General features: G+C 38.3%; 1 non-coding gene across 1 annotated transcript; it reads left to right on the top strand.

The window, feature by feature from the left end:
• Positions 1-616: 616 nt before the first annotated feature.
• On the top strand, positions 617-723 carry LOC125369639. Its single transcript, XR_007215316.1, has one exon. It is a non-coding gene; the product is annotated as a small nucleolar RNA R71 (small nucleolar RNA).
• The last annotated feature ends 15,415 nt before the right edge of the window (positions 724-16,138 follow it).

Below are 16,138 nucleotides of genomic sequence, written 5' to 3'. Positions count from 1 at the left end.
GCTCCTCTAAATTTGACTTCTTTTCTTGTGGAGGCGGGGAGCTTGTGCGGGCCAGTGGTTATTCTTTGTGGCTATTGATGAAGTCTTTGAAAACTGGCACTTAGGCATTATTGTTCCTCCAATCGAAATTGGGATGATTGCGCCATCCCTGGGTTGTATGTATTACTGTAAGGGTTATTCTACTGCCTTGGGGCATTCCCATATAATCAACCTATTCAACATCGGAAGACATAGCGGAATTAGATGGAAAAGTAGTAGAGGATGAAGCAAACATACCTCCATGATGCGATTCGCCTTTAATGCGGGCCACCATAAAGCTCGCAGCCCAACGTTCACCGCATGAACCAAGCATCCGGAGTTGGTCGATCTTCTTAGCTAGAAGCTCCACTTGAGCTGTCAAGGCTGCTGTAGAGTCCACTTGGTTGACCACTCCCTGTCTTCCTGGTCGGCTCCTAGAGGATTGCCACTGATAGTTGTTCATGGCCATTTCCTCTATCAGGTTCTGAGCCTGCTCGGGCATCTTACTGTTTAGCACCCACCTGCTGCAGCATCCACCATCTGCCACGTTGCAAGGTTCAACCCGCTGTAGAAGGTCTGAACCTGCATCCACACTGGCAATCCGTGATGTGGGCAGCATCTCAAAAGATCTTTAAACCTCTCCCATGCATCATACATGCTTTCATCATCAAACTGCACAAAAGAAGATATATCATTGCTAAGTTTAGCAATTTTAGCGGGAGGAAAATGTTATATAAAATTTTTTCAGCCAACGCCCTCCAGGTAGTAATCGTTTGCTGTGGAAGGGATTGCAACCATCTCTTAGCTCTATCCCTCAAGGAAAATGGAAACAATCTCAGCCGAATGGCATCATCGGTTGTTCCGTTTATCTTGAATGTGTCACAAATCTCTAAAAAATTAGAGATATGTCCATTGGGATCCTCGCTGGGCATTCCTCCAAACTGCACGCTCTGCTGGATCATCTGGATCACGTTGGCTATTATTTCAAAATTGTTGGCCACTACAGCCGGTCTGACTATACTAGTTTTCGTCCCATCCAAAGATGGTTGAGCAAACTCGTACATCGTCCTTTGATCCTCATCGGCCTAGGGGTTGAGGTTCTCCATCGCGTCAGTTCCTTGAACCTGAACTGTAACTCCGTCCTCCTCCTCAACTGCCTGCAAACGTCGTCTCAATAATCTAAGAGAGCGCTCAGGGGTCAGATAAGGGTGCTATGGGATCAGGGTTAGAGCTCCTGGTCATATACTACTTGAAACCGACAACCAAACAGCCACCAATCAATCAAAAATAATATAACAATAATTAATAAAAAATAAAGAATAAATGAATAAACAAATAATGACTAAATTAATATAAAAACAATTCACTCTAGTTCACCGTTACTGTTCCCCGGCAACGGCGCCAAAAACTTGATGGGCTATTTATGCAACCTACACCTAAGGGAGTGAACCTACCGATGCAGCCTAGCACTAGTGAGTATCAAGGTCGTATCCCTGGAGATCGGAAGAACCTAGAGTTACTACTATTCGCTATGTTATCTGGTCTGAAATAGTGTGTGAAAGTTCTAACGTTACCAACTAATGGTTATGAGTGCAAATAAGTAAATGAAGGACAACGAACAATTAAAGAAAACAATTCCAAAGAGAGTAACAAACCCGAAAGGGGGCCTAAGTGATGGAATTCTAAAAGAGGATTTTATGGATTGCCGATCTTGCTTACCCGTGCCTAAATCCTGAATTGAAGCCGATTCCTCTCTCGAGCTTACCGAGTTCCTAAACCTGCACTAACCTAATGGAATCTCTTCCTATCGAATTACTATAGATTAGCATTAAGCATGATTTAAAACTATTAAGAGTTATTAATTCCTAATCCGGCGAGTAAATCAACCTTATCTCTAAGTGTTAATTACCAGTTCTTACTATTCAATCTCTAGTTGTAACAAGCATTTCTCAATGTCAAGAAACAACCCACAAACAATTAATTCAACGTCTCAAATTAACTGAATCAAACTTTTATTACTAAATAGCAAGAAGATTGCAAGAATGACAATTACAAATCTAACAATTAAGCATAATCCATCAACAAAGGTGAACCCCAATGGGTTCAAAAGATCTAGCTACTCACGTTCATGGTTAAAGTAATTAAGGAACAAAATAAGGGAAAGAAAATCAAAGGCATGTACACCCTTCTCTTTCAAGTTGAATGAGAAACCCTGAATTTGTAAATTCAAAATCTCAAACCCTAGTTGCCTCTTGAATGCTCCCAAAGTTTGTCTTGATCTTTAATTCGATGTTGGAACAAGTGAAATCCCTCCTTCAAATGTTGAATTTTTTCTCTCAAGGTCTACAATTGAGGTATAGAAAACAATTGATTAAGTGTGTGTCTTGGAATTGAGTCAAAAATTCATGTCCTTTCCGAAAGAATTCAAAATTGCCTATATAGTTAATTCAACATGGCCGAGTCCAGTCGTGATGATTCGACCGAGTCCAGTGTGATGATTCAAGATGGCGAGTCCGAGGTCTTTGAATCTATGGAGTCTATTGTGCTGACTCCTTCCAAGCCATGCCCAAGCTGGTGCTGATCCACCACAGGCCATGCTGGAGGCCGTGGTGGCTTCGGAAGTCGTGTTGAAATGGCACAATTGGGGATAGCTTCTTAGCAATTTAGCACGGCCAGAGTCCAGGCCGTGCTCAACCCTCGGGGTGCCAATCCTCGCCCAATTTGATGGATTTTGGTCAGTAATCACACGTATTTCCCTCGATTATTGATGGTGTCCTTCGATAATGACCTGAAACAAGAACGGAAACAAAAGACAGGTGATTCTAGCATAAAATGGGATAATCATGCATAAAAATGGAAACAATCGGGCATGAAAACATGTGTAGTATGATGCTTATCAGGCCAGGATGACACGAAGTGGTGAACCAGGTAGATTCTACATCAGCCTTGACAGCTCAGGTGGAGCTTTTAGCTAAGAAGATTGACCAGCTCTAGATGCCAGCCCAAGCAGCGCAGCTTGGCTGTGAGTTTTATGGTGGCCTGCTCTACAGTGCAAACTGTAATCCGGGAGGTATGTTTACTTCTCCTTCATCTTCTTCTACTGACCATGAACAAGTTGATTTTATGAGAAATGTGCCCAAGTAGCAGAATAACCCTTATAGTAACACATACAACCTAGGGTTGAGAAACCATCCTAACTTCGAGTAGTGAAATAACAATACCCATGGTCCACCTGGATTTTAGAGGTTGCACTAGTAGCAGCCCTAATAGTAGACTATTCTCCCTAAACTCTTTTAAATCCAGGAGAAGAAGCCCAATTTAAAGGAGTTGATGATGAAGTTCATGTCCACTTCAGAGAACAGATTTCAGCAGACGGACACAACTCTTAAAAATCAGCAGGCCTCCATACAAAATTTAGAGAATCAGATAGGCCAAGTTTCTAAGATGCTGGCTGAGACACAACCAGGGACACTTGCTAGTACCATAGAGTCAAACTCGAGGGAGCATGTCAAGGCTATCACCTTGAGATCAGGTATGCAGTTATCTAGTTCTTTACCTATGGCTGATAATGATGTTATTGTGTAGGATAAACCAGTCAGGAAGGAGCCAAAGCTTGAGATGATAGAACCTGTGCAAACTAATGACAAGAAGAAGAGTCCAGTGAGGGAATACCAACCTCCAATTTCCATATCCTGCCAAGTTGAAGCAGGGGAAGGTTGATCAGCAATTTGGTATGTTCTTGGATTTATTTAAGCAATTGAGGATTAACCCACCTTTTTGTTGAGGCTATATCGTAGATTCCCAGGTATGTGAGGTTCTTGAAGGAGATTCTAAGTAAGAATAGGAAACTGGAGGACTTGGGACTCATGACATTAAATGAGGAGTGCTCAGCCATTCTTCAAAACAAGCTGCCAGTGAAAAGGCATGATTTAGGGAGTTTCACTATACCCTGTATTATTGGTGATTTGCCTACTAGTGATGCTTTAGCTGATTTAGGTGCTAGCATCAATCTATTGCCTAGCAATTTGTTTGAGAAATTAAGTTTGAGTGAAACTAAACCTACTAGGATGAGCATATAGTTAGCAAATAAAATTGTGAAATATCCCAGCAAACTTGAAATAGTTGAGGATGAACTTGTTAAGGTAGACAAGTTTATATTTCCTGTTGACTTTGTTGTTATGGATATGGAGGGTGAGAGTAGCTTGCCTTTAATTCTAAGTGGACCTTTCCTTGCAACATCTAGGGCTGTTATAGATATGTGTGATGGGAAGTTACAGCTTAGAGTAGGTGATGAGACTATTACCTTTGACCTTAGCACTTCTATGAGACATTCATTTGACCATGATGTTACTGTGTATTTTGTGGATGTTTTGGATGATATTCTAGAGTCTCAATTGCAGGAGATATTTTTTAATGATCCTTCGTAGGTAGCATTACAGGCTGATGATGAGGAGGAGTTGTCCAACGAGGATATATTGGAGCAACTTGCTTGTTTGCTGGGTAGTGAGCCCAGCAGGTCTACTGACCATTTTGTTGATATTTATAGGTCAGGGGTGCAGAAATTGAGACCTTCACTTGAGGAGCCACCAGCCCTGGAGTTGAAGGAGTTGCCTAAGCACTTGACTTATGCCTATCTGGATGAGGTGGAGAAGCTGTCAGTGATCATTGCAACTGATTTGACTCCAGAGGGGAGGGAGATGACTTTAGCTTGCCTCAGGAAGTATCCCGAGGCCTTTGCATATAAGATTGCAGACATTCCTTGAATCAACCCAAGCTATTGTTCGCATAAGATCCTGATAAAGGATAATTATAGGCCAGTGGTATAGCCACATCGACGTTTGAACCCGAATATGAAGGAAGTAGTCAAAAAGGAGGTAATTAAACTTTTGGATGCAGGTTTGATTTACCCTATTTCTGACAGCTCTTGGGTTTGTCCTTTACAGGTTGTGCCCAGGAATGGAGGCATGATGGTGGCCAAGAATGAGAAGGATGAGCTGATATCGACTAGGACGGTAATTGGTTCCGGAGTTTGCATTGATTACAGGAGGCTCAATGATGCAACTCGGAAGGACCATTTTTCCCTTCCTTTTATTGACCAGATGTTAGAGCGCTTATTAGGGCATATGTTTTATTACTTTCTTGATAGTTTCTCATGTTATTTTTAGATTCTCATTACACTTAAGGACCAAGAGAAAACCACTTTCACTTGCCCCTATGGTACGTTCGCATACAAGAGGATACCATTCGGTTTGTGCAATGCACCTGCTACTTTCTAGAGGTGCACGGTGGCGGTCTTCCATGATATGATTGAAGAGTCTATGGAGGTGTTCATGGATGACTTCTCGGTATTTGGTAACTTTTTTTCCCACTATTTGCTTAACTTAAAGCGTATGCTTGCATGCTGTGTATAAGCTAATCTTGTACTAAATTAGAAAAAGTGTCATTTTATGGTGAGAGAAGGTATTGTGGTAGGGCATAAAATTTCACATGCAGGAATGAAGGTAGATAGTGCTAAGGTAGAGATCTAAGGGAGTGTGAGGAATAACAAATATCTTTATTTTACAGATTTACATAATGTCTCAAAGTAGAGATAAAAGGATTATGGAGGAGGAGCCAAAGGATGTGGACCTAAAATATTATTTTTTTAATTTTAGAACTCTAACAATTGACTTAAACAAAGAACTAATAACATGAACCAAGTTAAAAAAAAGAACAAAGAAACATAAGAAAGCAGAATTGACTAATGAAAATATGAAAGGATAAAACTTGATTTAGAGCTAGAGCTCTCATACCAAATGATATGGAACCTCCATGAATAAGCCTAAGACCCCTTTTGAATTGTGAACCCCCAACACATTAATATGAAAACCCTAAGAGCCAATTCGGTTGAACCCCTAAGAAAGGTTAGAAAACAGATTACTTAGACAGATAATCAAGAATTAGAATTTAATAAACTTGTTCCTAAATCCCAATTTTGAAACACTCCACAAGAAGAGGATCAATCTACTTGAATGTTTCTTAAGCATGCATTCTACACAAGAACACAAAGACAACACAAACAAGCATTAAGGTAAAATACCAATTATTATTCAATGTTTAACTTAATTCCCACATCAGATTTCATACTAGCCTTATATAGGCCTTAGAAAACCCTAAATCTTAACTAATAAGGATTTACATCTCATATAGGATAAAGATAACCATCCTAACTAAAAGAGATCACTTAAACAAAGTCCTAACTAGGGTAAATAACATGTGCAGTCGCCCAACTTAAGTAAAGCAACCCTAATTTATTGAAGTCATGCATATAGGCCTTAAAACATAAGCTAAGTTAGATCCAAAGTCTTCATATGCTCCAATTCAGCAGCTTTAGTCTTTTTGAGCCCAAATAAAAGATTAAGTAAGCCCATTAAACACTTGCACTTGTAATACATTAAGTTGAGTTAGGCCTTCACTTAAACTAAAGCCTTGAACTCCTTGTAATTCCTCTTGGGTGGAATTCACAAGGCCTTGATACTTATTGAATCTTGATCTAGTTATTGGGCCTTGAGGCAATTGTATTGCATCTAGCCTCAATAGCTTGACTTTGATCTTGGGCTTCAAACTTTGGCCCAACTCCTCCATGCTCTTGCTCATCTTCATCAAGTCCATTTTCATGAAATCCATGCGATGGTGGTTGGTCCATATCAATTGCCTTTAAGACTAAGTATGGTTTGTATGAGTTGCTAGTGATGCCTTTTATGCCAACTAATGCCCCTAGTACCTTTATGAGACTTATGAACCATTTTGCATCCTTTTATCGGTAAGTTTATTGTTTTGTATTTTGATGATATATTAGTCTATAGCAATTCCATGCATGAGCATTTAGAGCATTTTAGGACTTTATTTGATGTCTTGCAAAGAGAAAAGCTTTATGCTAATCTTGGCAAGTGTGGCTTCCGCAGTCCTAAGGTAGTTTTTCTTAGATATGTTGTTAGTGCTAATAGGATTTAGGTAGATAAAGAAAAGGTGGAGGCTATTGCTTTTTGGCCGACACCTAAAAGCATGAGTGAGGTGAGATCTATTCATGGCCTAGCTAGCTTTTGTAGGCAATTTGTTAGGGATTTTTCTACCCTTGCCACCCCCTTAACTGAGGTTATTAAGAAGCATATAGGTTTTAAATGGGGAGAGGCACAAGATAGGGCATTTCAGGTTTTGAAAGATAAATTGATTAATGGTCCTTTACCTGCTTTACCTAATTTTGATTCTACTTTTGAGATTGAATGTGATGCTTATAATGTTAGAATTGGAGTTCTATTAATGCAAGAGAGTAGGCCAATTGCTTATTTTAATGAAAAGCTTATTGGTGCAAGCTTATACTATCCCATCTATGATAAGGAGATGTTTGCATTGGTGCGGGCGTTGGAGACATGGCAACATTGTTTATTGCCCAAGGAGTTCGTAATTCATACAGATCATGAGAGCTTAAAGCATTTGAAGGGTCAATATAAATTGAACAAAAGGCATGCAACTTAAAATTCATTTATAGAGACCTTTCCTTATGTGATCAAATATAAGAAGGGTAAGGATAATGTGGTGGCTGATGCACTCTCTAGGAGGTATGCGTTGAGCAACACACTTCATTCTAACTTGATTGGATTTGAATTGCTTAAAGAACATTATCTTGATGATCCGAATTTTGAAAGTGTATATGATGCATGTGAGCATGGAGCTTTTGATAAATACTATAGGCATGATGGCTACTTTTTTAAGGATAATCGCTTATGTGTGCCTAATTGTTCTATTCGTAGATTATTTTTAAAAGAATCGTATGAGGGAGGATTGATGGGGCATTTTGGTGTTGCTAAGACTTTAGATATATTGCATGAGCACTTTTATTAGTAAAAAAGGCATGTTGATGTTGAGAAATATTGTGCCAACTGTGTTGTTTGTTTACGTGCTAAGTCTAAAAGCAAGCCCCATGAATTGTATATGCCATTGCCTATTTCTACTTCACCTTGGATTGATGTTTCTATGGATTTTATCTTAGGATTTTCAAGATCTAGGAATGGCAATGATAGTATTTATATAGTAGTTGATAGATTTTGTAAAATGGCACACTTTATTGCATGTCATAAAGCCGATGATGCATCAAATATTGCTAATTTATTCCTTAGGGAAGACATGGCATGCCTAAGGCTATTGTTAGGGATAGGGATGCGAAACTTTTGTCCTATTTTTAGAAGACATTGTGGACTAAGTTAGGTACTAAACTGTTATTTTCTACTACTTGTCATCCTCAAATGGATGGTCAAACCAAAGTGGTTAATAGGGCCTTAGGACAATTATTGCATGCTATTATAAAAAGAATATCAAATCTTGGGAAGATTGCTTACCTTATATGTAGAGTATGCATATATTAGGAGTGTGCATTCATCTATTTATTGTAGCCCTTTTGAAGTTGTTATGGTTTTAATCCACTAACTCCTTTGGATTTATTACCTTTCCAATTACAAGAGCGTGCTAACTTGGATTGTTCTAAGAAGGCCGAATATGTTAGACAACTTCATGACAAGGTAAGGCAACAAATAGAGAAGAGAAATGAGCAAGTCGCCCGTCATCACAACAAAGGTCGAAAATAAGTTATGTTTGAACCTAGTGTTAGGGTGTGGTTGCATATGCACAAGGAGAGGTTTCCTCTTCAAAGGCTTCCTAAGTTGTAAGCAAGAGGAGATGGATCCTTCCAAGAGAATATAGAATTTGTGATTTCTTTCCATATCAGATCTGAAAGCCTACCTATGTTCTCATTTTGTTTGTTTCTTTTGTGTTACTCTTTCTAATTTCTATATAATATGATGGTTTAGTTTTACTTGGCGAGCATAAACAGGAGTGTTGACTTAAAGCACATAAAAGCGACAATCATAGGCATCGATCCACTGCATAGACAGATGTAAAAAAAGAATATTAGTTGATCAAGTATTCATATCATTTTTGGAATGATCGCAGGTGAATCTTTTAGAAGAAAGAGAAAACAGCAAGAATCGAGGCATGCTTTGATATTCTTATTCATGAGATGCACCATTGGGATCTCCATCATTCCTTGCTCCTCTGAGGATAGGGACTCCTGATTACACAAGGATTGACATAAGGAATCATGGGAGTGCAATTGACAAGCTTGACTGGTGGCATTTGGGATTACGTAAAAGTCACACCTCATCTCACGTAGCTCGACATGTATATTTAAAACCAAATGCTTTATAAAATCTTTTTAGTTTAGTTGAATTATAACCTACTTACAAATGTATATGTAATAATGTATTTGAAATCATAATAATGTAAAATAGATAATTATTTTATATGATGTTTCATTACAACGACTATAACTAGAAATGTCTTTATTAAACATTATTAAATAAGTTAATATACAAAGTTTTCTTTTAAACCTTAACTTTATAACATAGCCTCTTACATGTACATAACCACCATGGTATGAAATAAGGATGAAGATTTATATACAAGTTACAATGAGTATGTATATGACTCCTCAGATGAGAAATGCTGGCCAAAATTATTCTCGCCTTTAGTCATACTTACTAGCTCAACCATTGATAGGGTAATTTGTGTAGCTACAATCTAAGGCAGTGAACCTATCGATACAGACTAGCACTAACGGTGAGTATTAAGGTCGTATTCTCGGGAAAGAGTGATCCTAGAACTACTACAGCGTCTTATGATATCTAACCCTAACAAAATCAATGAAGTTGCTATTCTATGATTAAATGTAAGCAAATGATTAACTAAGTGTCAGACAGACTGAAAGGATTTCGTGAAACAATCAAAAGAGAAGGCAAACCCAAGGGGACCTGAGCTAGTTGGATTTTAGTGAAGGTAAAGATTATATTGATTACCAATTGCGATTATTCGTGGATGAATTCTTAACTGAATACGATTTCCCTCTCGAGATAATTGAATTCCTAGACCTAAGAACCTAAGTTGGAACCTCTTCCTAACGATCGATTATTAAATTATCATTAAGCTTTAATCCGCCTCTATTAAGCTTTGTTAATTCTTAATCTGGCTAGTCAATTACCCTTATCTCTAAGTGATCATTAACGAGTTCTTGCTATTCAAATTTCTAATTACTAAATGAACTTCTCAATTACATAAAGCAATCTAAATACCACAATTCACAACGTCTCATGAATAATGTGATTTCTCATTAATAATGAAAGCAAGAAGAAACAAGCATTGATAATCAAAGTCTCAAAAACATCAAAAGCAATCCAACAACATAGGAACCCCAATAGGTTTAACAATTCTAGCTACTCATACTAATAACCAACACAAAGTAAAGAACAAATTCAGAAAAGTAATTCGAAAGCATGTACACCCTTCTTATTCAAGTTGGATGAAAAACCCTAAATTCCCAAATCTGAATGATGAACCCTAAATTGTCTCTTGAATGCCTCCAAATCCACTCTTGATCTTCAATTTGATGTTAAAACCAATGTAATCCCTCCTTCAATAGATGAAATAGTATGCTAAAGTCAAATATTGAAGTTTGGAAAAGATGGCTTAGGCATGTATGTGTGAAATCAAGTCAGAAAATCGAACCCTTCCTCAATAAATTGCATTTGCCTATATAAATCTCTTAGCACGGCCGTGGTCAAGCCCGTACTGATAAGCATGGGCGGAGTCCAGGCCGTGCTGGACCTCTGGGTCCTGCAACTTAAGGCTTCTTCCTGGCCGTGCCCTCACCAGTGCTAAGCCACCACGGGTAGTGGTGGCCTCGAAAACTGTGCCAAAATGGCACTCTTGAGGGTCAAGTGTTAATGGTTCAGCACGACCAGAGTCCAGGCCATGCTCAACCTTGGAATGCTAGTCCTTGCTCAATTTTGATGGATTCTAGTCCGTAATTGCGCGTATTTCGCTCGACTATTGATAATGTCCATCGATAATCACCTAAAACATGAAAGGAACCAAAACACTGGTGATTCTGCCATAAAATAAGATGACTATGCACAAAAATGTAAGTAATTAGGCATATAAACATGTATAAAATGATGCACAGCAAATCACCCTACACTTAAGCTTTTGCTTGACCTCAAGCAATCAATAACTCAATACATATACAAGCAATAATCACCATTCAAAGCCCATGCTAAGCAACACAAAGTAAAGAATAAATTCAGAAAAGTAAATCGAAGGCATGTACATCCTTCTTCTTCAAGTTGGATGAAAAATCCTAAATTCTCAATTCAGAATAGTAAAGCCTAATTTGCCTCTTGAATGCTCCCAAATCTTGTCTTGATCTTCAATCTGATGTTAAAATAATTGTAATCCTTCCTTCAATAGATGAAATGATCTTCTAAGGTCGAGTATTGAAGTCTGGAATAAGATGGTTTAAGCTTGTATATGTGAAATTAAGTCAAAAAATCGAACCCTAATTCAGTAAATCGTTTTTGCCTATATAAATCTTTCAGCATGGCTGTGGTCAAGTCCGTAATGATCAGCACATGCGAAGTCCAGGCCATGTTGGACCTCCGCATTCCGCAACTCGCGACTTCTTCTAAGCCGTGCCCTAGCCGGTGCTGAGCCACCATGGGCCGTGGTGGAGGCCGTTGTGGCTTCGAATATCGTGCCAAAATGGCACTCTTGAAGGGCAACTATTTGATGTTCAGCACGGTTAGAGTCTAGGCCGTTGATGCAACCAAAGATGCATCTAAGTCAACTAGCATGGATCCACTAGCCTATGGAGGACCGATGACACGAGCAAGGAGTAAAAGGTTCAAGCAAGCCTTAAATTCTTACTTGGAGCATGTTTTGAAGATGGCTAATGATGGTGCTTTTAATGAAGATAACAACGCCTTGAAGATAGTGACATTAATTGCTATTAATGAAGCTTAAACTTCTGGTCATGGAACAAGGTCAAGGTCAAAGATCAGGGATCAAAGTCAACAGGCTTTCCTAGGGTTTCTAGAAGCATTGGGCCGCACATTAGGGTTTCTAGAAGCATTGGGCCGCACCTTAAGCATTGGGCCGCACATTAGGGTTTCTAGAAGCATTGGAGGTCTCACCTAACCCTAGGGCAACCACCACTTATGCTTAGAGAAGGAGGCAGCCGCACATTAGAAGTCTTTTAGGGTTTGATTCTTTATTGCTTATCTCTTAGTCCTTTTTAGGGTTAGAATCATTTCAAAACTCTATAAATAGAGCTATGTATTTCGGCTAAAGGACATAAGATCAATATACATTTCTGAATGAAGTTTAATTTGAGTTGTTAACTCTTATTCCTTAAGGTGTTCCTTATTGAATTTCTTGAGATTAAATTAACTTGTTTGATTTAGTTTCACATCTACATGTTTGATCAATCAATTAACTTTTTATTAGTTTCTTGAGTTGTTTGAACATTCTTCATCTATTTATAACTAAAGGGCTTAGTAGTTCTATTGCTAAGTTTGTTAGTTCCATAATCAATTGCAAACTTTCAAGTTAGATCTTGGGGCGACAAATTCGAACTTATTGGTAAGGGTGCTTCCCTCTTAAATAGGGAGAGCGTTTATCAGTTTGATTTTCTCACCATTACTTATCTTGGTGTTTGAACGTATCCGGCTCGAGTTCGTATCATTTGGTATCGGAGCCAAACTTGTTAGTTGGTTCATTTTTCTTTCAATTAAAGAGTCTGTCTTCTATTTCATCTCAATTTCGCTCGCATCATTATTAAAAAAAAAAAAGTATACTATTTTCATTGCTCGCATACCAAGGCAGATTTCCAAAAAAAAAAAAAAAAAAAAAAAGAAAGGGAAGGAACGGAAAACTAACCCTAACCATTTGTGTTGGGTAGTTCTCGAAGAATTGACTCTTGATTGATTCATTCGCAATTCCTTTTAATTAATTGGAGCCGTTCTTCATTCTTATAATTCCGATTTGGGTAATTTTGTTTGTTTTCTCTTAAAAAGCTTTTCTTTTGGGTTAATTGAGTCTTGTTCGATTAGTTGTAAGCTTGTTTTGTTCACACGCTTATAATTCGTTTTATTGATTCACGAGTGTTCTATTGAACTTCAGAATTAATAAACGTTAAGAGGTTGTGAAAAACTTGTTCTTGTGATTACTAGAACAATTTGATTTAATTTCTATAAGGAATTCAATTCTTTGTGAGTGAAACACGTGAGGGAGTGATCTTTTCTTGTTTTTGCCTTTAGCTATAAGAAGCCTCCAGAGTATAACACTTGATCACGTCCTTTTTTCTTAGTCTTTTGGTTTAACCATGTCATCTGAACCATCATTGACTTTGGAAAATTTCGCTTATACATTGAGAGATGTAGTAGAACATATGACAAAACAATTTCAAAAACAAGATGACAAATTAACTAGGTTATTGAATGATATGCCTAAAACGTCTAAAGGGGATGGTTCTAATAATGACCAAGAAAGTGAGTCTAAAGGGTCTAGACATAATCTCCAACCCAAAATTGACACTAATTTGGGTAGCATTAAGATGAAAATACCATCTTTTCATGGTAAGAGTGACCCTGAAGTTTATTTGGAGTGGGAAAAGAAGGTTGAAAGGGTTTTGAATGTCATAACTATAGTGAGTCTAAAAAGGTTAAACTTACTGTTGTTGAATTTTGTGATTATGCCGCCATTTGGTGGGATCAATTGGTGAGTGGTCGTGAGGCGCCATGGGGAACACGAAGTTGGTTCATGGGATGAGGTTAAACGCATTATGCGTAAAAGGTTTGTGCCATCGCACTACCAAAGGGATTTGTACAACAAGTTACAAAATCTAGTACAAGGTAGTAAGAGTGTTGAGGAGTATTGGCAATCTATGGAGATAGCTATGATTAGAGCCAATATAGATGAGGATAGGGAAGCCACAATGGCAAGATTTTTGCATGGTTTGAATCATGATATTGCTAACATAATTGAATTGCAGCATTATGTAGAGATGGAGGATATGTTTCACATGGCCATAAAGGTGGAAAAGCAATTAAAAACCAAGAGCGGAAGTGCCGCCCCTAGCTCAAAATGGAGTAATGCATGGAAAGGGAGCAACCAGCCCCCTAACAAGGGTCGTGAGGCATCAAAGGACATCAAGCCAGCCCCTAAATTTGATGTTAACACTAAACCAACGACGCAAAGTGACCTCAAATCAAAGAAAGTGCAATGCTTCAAGTGTTTGGGGTATGGACATATATCTTCCCAATGTCCAAACAAGCGAACCATGGCAATTCGAGGTGGTGAAGTGGTCTTTGAGAGTGATGAAGAATCCGAACCAGGTGAGGAGGATTACCTATACATGCCCCGAGTTGGAAGAATGTGATGATGTGCAATTGGGTGAGGTTAGTAATGTACTTATAACTTTTAGAGCTCTTAATTTACAACCTATTGATGATGACGCTCAAAGGGAAAACATATTCCATACTACATGTAAAGTACAAAACCATGATGCTAATTGTAGTTTAATCATTGATGGGGGTAGTTGTACTAATGTAGCCAGTGCTATGATGGTTGATAAACTTAGACTTCCAACTATTAAGCATCCTAAGCCATACACCTTGCAATGGCTTAATGATCAAAGTGGGATTAGAGTTACTAAGCAAGTACGGATTGCATTTAGTGTAAAGAAGTATAATGATGAGGTATTATGTGATGTTGTTCCCATGCAAGCATGTCATATGTTGCTAGGTAGACCATGGTTATATGATAGATCTGTAATTCATAATGGTCGAACCAATGCATATTCTCTTGTAATGGATGGAAAACCGTATGTTTTGGCACCATTAAGTCCTAAAGAAGTTTGTGAATTACAAAAAGTTGTAAAGGACCGAATGGAAGCATATGAGAAAGAAAAAAGAAAGTGTGAGAGTGCATATGAAAAAGAAAAGGTGCACAAGCAAAAGGGGAGTTGTGTGGAAAATAATGAGGGGGGAGAGCAACGAGTGGTAAAAGGAGAGTTTAGCGAAGGTTTGCGCAAGAATGTGAGCAAAAGAACGAGTAAGGCGCAAGAAAAGGGGAGGCAAGCGAGAAAAAGTGAGTTTCTTAGTTAGAGAGCGAGACATGAGAAAGGCTTTGAGTGAAAATAGGCAAGTACTTGTACTTATGTACAAGGAGACTTTATTTAACACTAATAATCTTAACTCTTCTCTTCCTAGTGTGTTTGTAAGTGTTTTGCAGGAATATGACGATGTGTTTCCGAGGGAGTTACCTAGTGGGTTGCCACCACTAAGGGGGATAGAGCACCAAATTGACTTTGTGCCGGGGTCATCCATTCCAAATAGACCAGCCTATAGAGTCAATCCGGAGGAGACCAAAGAGCTCGCAACGCCAAGTTGAGGAACTACTAAGTAAAGGTTATGTTAGGGAAAGTCTTAGCCCATGTGTTGTTCCTGTTTTGTTAGTCCCTAAGAAAGATGGGTCTTGGCGTATGTGTATTGATTGTCGTGCAATTAACAAGATTACCATTAAATATCGTCATCCTATTCCTAGGTTATATGATATGTTAGATGAATTGCATGGAAGTGTTATCTTTACTAAAATTGATTTGAGAAGTGGCTATCACCAAATTAGAATGAATATAGGTGATGAGTGGAAAACAAACATTCAAAACTAAATTTGGTTTGTATGAGTGGTTGGTCATGCCTTTTGGCTTAACTAACGCACCAAGTACTTTTATGAGACTAATGAACCATGTTTTACGTGCGTATATTGGTAAATTTGTGGTAGTATACTTTGATGATATTTTGATTTATAGTAAGAGCTTTAGTGAGCATGTTGAACATGTTCGGATGGTGTTGATGGTTTTGCGTGAGAATTCTTTATATGCTAACCTTGCTAAGTGTGATTTTTGCACAAACAAACTTGTGTTTCTTGGTTTTGTTGTTAGTAAAAATGGAATTCAGGTCGATGAAGATAAGGTAAAAGCAATTAAGGAGTGGCCAACACCAAAGAATGTTAGTGATGTGAGGAGCTTTCATGGGCTTGCAAGCTTCTATAGGAGGTTTGTCAAGGACTTGATTCTGCCGCACCACTTAATGAGCTTGTAAAGAAGAACGTGAAGTTTCATTGGGGAGAACAACAAGAAAACGCATTTAATATGCTAAAGGACAAACTTACTTCATCTCCCATTCTTTCACTTCCG

The sequence above is a fragment of the Ricinus communis genome, chromosome 3 (assembly GCF_019578655.1).
Source record: "Ricinus communis isolate WT05 ecotype wild-type chromosome 3, ASM1957865v1, whole genome shotgun sequence".
NCBI lineage: Eukaryota > Viridiplantae > Streptophyta > Magnoliopsida > Malpighiales > Euphorbiaceae > Ricinus > Ricinus communis.
This window is presented reverse-complemented; position numbering and strand designations above follow the sequence as displayed.